This window comes from Schistocerca americana, unplaced genomic scaffold, assembly GCF_021461395.2.
Source record: "Schistocerca americana isolate TAMUIC-IGC-003095 unplaced genomic scaffold, iqSchAmer2.1 HiC_scaffold_1024, whole genome shotgun sequence".
Lineage (NCBI taxonomy): Eukaryota > Metazoa > Arthropoda > Insecta > Orthoptera > Acrididae > Schistocerca > Schistocerca americana.
The window spans coordinates 20,001-27,500 of NW_025725074.1; the positions used below are offsets into that span (position 1 = coordinate 20,001).

Genomic DNA, 7,500 nt, shown 5'->3' on the forward strand with positions numbered 1-7,500 from the left:
CTAACCTATGTCGTACCTTAACCTAACCTATGTCGTCACCTTAACCTAACCTATGTCGTACCTTAACCTAACCTATGTCGTACCTTAACCTAACCTATGTCGTACCTTAACCTAACCTATGTCGTACCTTAACCTAACCTATGTCGTACCTTAACCTAACCTATGTCGTACCTTAACCTAACCTATGTCGTACCTTAACCTAACCTATGTCGTACCTTAACCTAACCTATGTCGTACCTTAACCTAACCTATGTCGTACCTTAACCTAACCTATGTCGTACCTTAACCTAACCTATGTCGTACCTTAACCTAACCTATGTCGTACCTTAACCTAACCTATGTCGTACCTTAACCTAACCTATGTCGTACCTTAACCTAACCTATGTCGTACCTTAACCTAACCTATGTCGTACCTTAACCTAACCTATGTCGTACCTTAACCTAACCTATGTCGTACCTTAACCTAACCTATGTCGTACCTTAACCTAACCTATGTCGTACCTTAACCTAACCTATGTCGTACCTTAACCTAACCTATGTCGTACCTTAACCTAACCTATGTCGTACCTTAACCTAACCTATGTCGTACCTTAACCTAACCTATGTCGTACCTTAACCTAACCTGTATTGCGCCTTAACCTAACCTGTATTGCGCCTTAACGTAACCTGTATTGCGCCTTAACGTAACCTGTATTGCGCCTTAACGTAACCTGTATTGCGCCTTAACGTAACCTGTATTGCGCCTTAACGTAACCTGTATTGCGCCTTAACGTAACCTGTATTGCGCCTTAACGTAACCTGTATTGCGCCTTAACGTAACCTGTATTGCGCCTTAACGTAACCTGTATTGCGCCTTAACGTAACCTGTATTGCGCCTTAACGTAACCTGTATTGCGCCTTAACGTAACCTGTATTGCGCCTTAACGTAACCTGTATTGCGCCTTAACGTAACCTGTATTGCGCCTTAACGTAACCTGTATTGCGCCTTAACGTAACCTGTATTGCGCCTTAACGTAACCTGTATTGCGCCTTAACGTAACCTGTATTGCGCCTTAACGTAACCTGTATTGCGCCTTAACGTAACCTGTATTGCGCCTTAACGTAACCTGTCATTGCGCCTTAACGTAACCTGCATTGCGCCTTAACGTAACCTGTATTGCGCCTTAACGTAACCTGCATTGCGCCTTAACGTAACCTGCATTGCGCCTTAACGTAACCTGTATTGCGCCTTAACGTAACCTGTATTGCGCCTTAACGTAACCTGTATTGCGCCTTAACGTAACCTGTATTGCGCCTTAACGTAACCTGTATTGCGCCTTAACGTAACCTGTATTGCGCCTTAACGTAACCTGTATTGCGCCTTAACGTAACCTGTATTGCGCCTTAACGTAACCGATATTGCGCCTTAACGTAACCTATATTGCGCCGTAACGTAACCTATATTGCGCCGTAACGTAACCCACATTGCCCCTTAACGTAACCTATATTGCGCCGTAACGTAACCTATATTGCGCCGTAACGTAACCCACATTGCCCCTTAACGTAACCCACATTGCCCCTTAACGTAACCCACATTGCCCCTTAACGTAACCCAACACACGTTGGGCCTTAACCCAACACACGTTGGGCCTTAACCCAACACACGTTGGGCCGTAACCCAACACACGTTGGGCCTTAACCCAACACACGTTGGGCCTTAACCCAACACACGTTGGGCCTTAACCCAACACACGTTGGGCCTTAACCTGCTCTGTAATTGTCATACGACGCGTTAAATTAGTGTAGTGTTGCCTAACTGCAACCCCCGCAATATAGTTTGCTACTCGCACTGCCCGGTCCCCAGTGTATCGCTTCATGTTAAACACCTTGCAGCTATACACTGTAATGTGGATGGCAGCAGGACGTACATGCTCAATGCCCTTTGCAGTTGTTCATTGGCATTTGCAGTTGTTCATTGGCATTCGCATGGCGAAGCACTTAGCCTACGCTGTGGTACGGCCTGTGTCAACTGTCCGCTGATGTTGTACGTCCAAATCACACACTGTACTGCACATTGGTCCTCATGTACTGAATGATACATCGTGGTACATGTGACCGTACAACGACTGCGCCAACAACGGCGAACCATGCGGTCCAAATGTTGTGCACTCAGCTACGTGTCGTCTCCCTATAAGAGCTGGATTGCAGTGTGGTATGCCCTGGATGGCGATCAGCATGAGCCGTCTGTTGATGTAGTGGCGCGTGTTGTCAGACGTAGTCGTCTCTTCTCACACACCGTGATAGCACGGTGCACTGCGTTCCACATCTGCGACATGCGACAGAGGCCGGTTGACAGTCGTTCGCGCAATGGACATCGCATACGTACGGGGGCCACCTTCCACGTGTTCGCTAAGCGTGGACATGTTGTTGCGTGTATGTGGGCAGACAGTGTGTCGTGACACCTGACACAGGCATGCAACAATCGTTGAATTTGCAAATGGCGATGGACGCCTACGTTTGCTGGTGACGTTACGCAAATGAACAACTGGTAAACCGTTGTGGTGCGGTTGTTCTCGCTAGGGGTGAATCAGTGATGGCGACGATCGGTTGAGCTACCAACCGGTTGTTGCAGCGATACCCACCATGCCCACGAACGTGAATGGCATGTGGGTGTGAAGCGATACGCGGCGGTGGCTGGGTGGGACCGTCCCCGGCCGGTGAGGGGGGGCCTCCCGGCGTGTTGGCCGTGCGGTGCGTGGGCGCACGCGCTACAGCCGGCTGGTGGGGGCGGCCAGTGGCAGGCGCGCCGGCCGACGGAGGCGGCAGGCGGCGCAGCTGCGCGCCGGCGCACCCTGCACGCGGCGCCGTGCGGCCAAAGTAGGTCCTCGCGGGCCCGGTGCGAAGCGCGGTGGACATCTGCAGTGTGCTGGTCCGATTGAGGACTGTGTGCGCTGAGGATGCGCCGCCGCCCGGCGCTCGGCGCCGCGACGCCGTCTGCTGCTCGGTCGCCTCTGCGGTTCTCGCAGGTGGTTTGTATCGCAGCTGTGCGGACGTGTTGGCGCGTGCGCTGTGCTGGGAGAGTTCGCTTCGGCACCCAAGTGGGGCTTTTGTCCTTCTGTGGCGCTGGCGTTGGAGCTGCCGGTCACCGTAGGTGGCGCGTGTTGTCTCCCGCCGGCAATGCCACGACAGCACGCTCCCGGGCCTCTGTCGGCAGCGGCAAGCTCAGTTGGGAGCACGGGTGGTCGCACCTAAAGCGTCTACTCGCCAAACTCCGGGCGATTGCGCCTCTCTCGAACCCGACCAAGTACTTAGGACGGCGCTGCGCGCCGCCGGGACCTGAGAGGGTTTCGAGGTGTATGGTGCAGGGGAGCTCAGCCTCCTCCTGTTTGCAGAATAATTGAGCGGACGCTTGCGTGTTCGCGCGGGCCCCCGGGACACACTCCCGGGCGGCCGGCTGCTCAGCTCTAGTTGACGCAGCTCCCTGGTTGATCCTGCCAGTAGTCATATGCTTGTCTCAAAGATTAAGCCATGCATGTCTCAGTACAAGCCGCATTAAGGTGAAACCGCGAATGGCTCATTAAATCAGTTATGGTTCCTTAGATCGTACCCACGTTACTTGGATAACTGTGGTAATTCTAGAGCTAATACATGCAAACAGAGTCCCGACCAGAGATGGAAGGGACGCTTTTATTAGATCAAAACCAATCGGTCGGCTCGTCCGGTCCGTTTGCCTTGGTGACTCTGAATAACTTTGGGCTGATCGCACGGTCCTCGTACCGGCGACGCATCTTTCAAATGTCTGCCTTATCAACTGTCGATGGTAGGTTCTGCGCCTACCATGGTTGTAACGGGTAACGGGGAATCAGGGTTCGATTCCGGAGAGGGAGCCTGAGAAACGGCTACCACATCCAAGGAAGGCAGCAGGCGCGCAAATTACCCACTCCCGGCACGGGGAGGTAGTGACGAAAAATAACGATACGGGACTCATCCGAGGCCCCGTAATCGGAATGAGTACACTTTAAATCCTTTAACGAGTATCTATTGGAGGGCAAGTCTGGTGCCAGCAGCCGCGGTAATTCCAGCTCCAATAGCGTATATTAAAGTTGTTGCGGTTAAAAAGCTCGTAGTTGGATTTGTGTCCCACGCTGTTGGTTCACCGCCCGTCGGTGTTTAACTGGCATGTATCGTGGGACGTCCTGCCGGTGGGGCGAGCTGAAGGCGTGCGACGCGCCTCGTGCGTGCTCGTGCGTCCCGAGGCGGACCCCGTTGCAATCCTACCAGGGTGCTCTTGAGTGAGTGTCTCGGTGGGCCGGCACGTTTACTTTGAACAAATTAGAGTGCTTAAAGCAGGCAAGCCCGCCTGAATACTGTGTGCATGGAATAATGGAATAGGACCTCGGTTCTATTTTGTTGGTTTTCGGAACCCGAGGTAATGATTAATAGGGACAGGCGGGGGCATTCGTATTGCGACGTTAGAGGTGAAATTCTTGGATCGTCGCAAGACGAACAGAAGCGAAAGCATTTGCCAAGTATGTTTTCATTAATCAAGAACGAAAGTTAGAGGTTCGAAGGCGATCAGATACCGCCCTAGTTCTAACCATAAACGATGCCAGCCAGCGATCCGCCGCAGTTCCTCCGATGACTCGGCGGGCAGCCTCCGGGAAACCAAAGCTTTTGGGTTCCGGGGGAAGTATGGTTGCAAAGCTGAAACTTAAAGGAATTGACGGAAGGGCACCACCAGGAGTGGAGCCTGCGGCTTAATTTGACTCAACACGGGAAACCTCACCAGGCCCGGACACCGGAAGGATTGACAGATTGATAGCTCTTTCTTGATTCGGTGGGTGGTGGTGCATGGCCGTTCTTAGTTGGTGGAGCGATTTGTCTGGTTAATTCCGATAACGAACGAGACTCTAGCCTGCTAACTAGTCGCGTGACATCCTTCGTGCTGTCAGCGATTACTTTTCTTCTTAGAGGGACAGGCGGCTTCTAGCCGCACGAGATTGAGCAATAACAGGTCTGTGATGCCCTTAGATGTTCTGGGCCGCACGCGCGCTACACTGAAGGAATCAGCGTGTCTTCCTAGGCCGAAAGGTCGGGGTAACCCGCTGAACCTCCTTCGTGCTAGGGATTGGGGCTTGCAATTGTTCCCCATGAACGAGGAATTCCCAGTAAGCGCGAGTCATAAGCTCGCGTTGATTACGTCCCTGCCCTTTGTACACACCGCCCGTCGCTACTACCGATTGAATGATTTAGTGAGGTCTTCGGACTGGTACGCGGCATTGACTCTGTCGTTGCCGATGCTACCGGAAAGATGACCAAACTTGATCATTTAGAGGAAGTAAAAGTCGTAACAAGGTTTCCGTAGGTGAACCTGCGGAAGGATCATTACCGACTAGACTGCATGTCTTTCGGTGTGCGTGTCGTGTCGCGCAACACGCTACCTGTACGGCTCGCAGTAGCCGTGCGCCGCGTGCGGAACCACGCGTGCTTCTCAAAACTAACGCCAATGTTGTGTGGTACGAGCGCTGAAGCGCTGGAGCGGCTGGCCTGCGGCACCTGGCGCCTGGCGCCGGTTTTGAATGACTTTCGCCCGACTGCCTGTCCGCTCCGGTGTGGAGCCGTACGACGCCCATCGGCCGTGAGGCCGTTGGACACAGAACGCTTGAACAGGGGCCGCCACACGCCTACGTCCCGCCTATGCAACTGTCTTGAAAGAGACAGTGGAAACTAAGAAAAGATCACCCAGGACGGTGGATCACTCGGCTCGTGGGTCGATGAAGAACGCAGCAAATTGCGCGTCGACATGTGAACTGCAGGACACATGAACATCGACGTTTCGAACGCACATTGCGGTCCATGGATTCCGTTCCCGGGCCACGTCTGGCTGAGGGTCGGCTACGTATACTGAAGCGCGCGGCGTTTGCCCCGCTTCGCAGACCTGGGAGCGTCGCGGCCGCCTGTGGGGCCGGCCGCGCCTCCTGAAATGTGCGATGCGCGCCCGTCGCCTGGCGGTTCGCATACCGGTACTTACTCGGTAGCGTGCACAGCCGGCTGGCGGTGTGGCGTGCGACACCTCGTACAACGACCTCAGAGCAGGCGAGACTACCCGCTGAATTTAAGCATATTACTAAGCGGAGGAAAAGAAACTAACAAGGATTCCCCCAGTAGCGGCGAGCGAACAGGGAAGAGTCCAGCACCGAACCCCGCAGGCTGCCGCCTGTCGTGGCATGTGGTGTTTGGGAGGGTCCACTACCCCGACGCCTCGCGCCGAGCCCAAGTCCAACTTGAATGAGGCCACGGCCCGTAGAGGGTGCCAGGCCCGTAGCGGCCGGTGCGAGCGTCGGCGGGACCTCTCCTTCGAGTCGGGTTGCTTGAGAGTGCAGCTCCAAGTGGGTGGTAAACTCCATCTGAGACTAAATATGACCACGAGACCGATAGCGAACAAGTACCGTGAGGGAAAGTTGAAAAGAACTTTGAAGAGAGAGTTCAAAAGTACGTGAAACCGTTCTGGGGTAAACGTGAGAAGTCCGAAAGGTCGAACGGGTGAGATTCACGCCCATCCGGCCACTGGCCTCCGCCCTCGGCAGATGGGGCCGGCCGCCCGCGCGGAGCAATCCGCGGCGGGGCCGTGTCCGGTTGCCTTTCCACTCGCCGCGGGGTGGGGCCGTTCCGGTGTGCGGTGGGCCGCACTTCTCCCCTAGTAGGACGTCGCGACCCGCTGGGTGCCGGCCTACGGCCCGGGTGCGCAGCCTGTCCTTCCGCGGGCCTCGGTTCGCGTCTGTTGGGCAGAGCCCCGGTGTCCTGGCTGGCTGCCCGGCGGTATATCTGGAGGAGTCGATTCGCCCCTTTGGGCGCTCGGGCTCCCGGCAAGCGCGCGCGGTTCTTCCCGGATGACGGACCTACCTGGCCCGGCCCCGGACCCGCGCCGCTGTTGGCTCGGGATGCTCTCGGGCGGAATAATCGCTCCCGTCAGCGGCGCTTCAGCTTTGGACAATTTCACGACCCGTCTTGAAACACGGACCAAGGAGTCTAACATGTGCGCGAGTCATTGGGCTGTACGAAACCTAAAGGCGTAATGAAAGTGAAGGTCTCGCCTTGCGCGGGCCGAGGGAGGATGGGGCTTCCCCGCCCTTCACGGGGCGGCGGCCTCCGCACTCCCGGGGCGTCTCGTCCTCATTGCGAGGTGAGGCGCACCTAGAGCGTACACGTTGGGACCCGAAAGATGGTGAACTATGCCTGGCCAGGACGAAGTCAGGGGAAACCCTGATGGAGGTCCGTAGCGATTCTGACGTGCAAATCGATCGTCGGAGCTGGGTATAGGGGCGAAAGACTAATCGAACCATCTAGTAGCTGGTTCCCTCCGAAGTTTCCCTCAGGATAGCTGGTGCTCGTACGAGTCTCATCCGGTAAAGCGAATGATTAGAGGCCTTGGGGCCGAAACGACCTCAACCTATTCTCAAACTTTAAATGGGTGAGATCTCCGGCTTGCTTGATATGCTGAAGCCGCGAGCAAACGACTCG

The 7,500-nt window shown here is 55.0% G+C and overlaps 3 non-coding genes across 3 annotated transcripts in view; all 3 read left to right on the forward strand.

The window, feature by feature from the left end:
- Positions 1–3,457: 3,457 nt before the first annotated feature.
- Positions 3,458–5,367, forward strand: LOC124558644. Its single transcript, XR_006968838.1, has one exon. It is a non-coding gene; the product is annotated as a small subunit ribosomal RNA (ribosomal RNA).
- Positions 5,368–5,718: 351 nt separating this feature from the next.
- On the forward strand, positions 5,719–5,873 carry LOC124558640. Its single transcript, XR_006968835.1, has one exon. It is a non-coding gene; the product is annotated as a 5.8S ribosomal RNA (ribosomal RNA).
- Positions 5,874–6,061: 188 nt separating this feature from the next.
- Positions 6,062–7,500, forward strand: part of LOC124558637 — a 4,222-nt gene continuing 2,783 nt past the window's right edge. Inside the window, exon 1 of the ribosomal RNA XR_006968833.1 lies at positions 6,062–7,500. This exon is cut by the window's right edge and continues 2,783 nt beyond it. This is a non-coding gene — a ribosomal RNA (large subunit ribosomal RNA).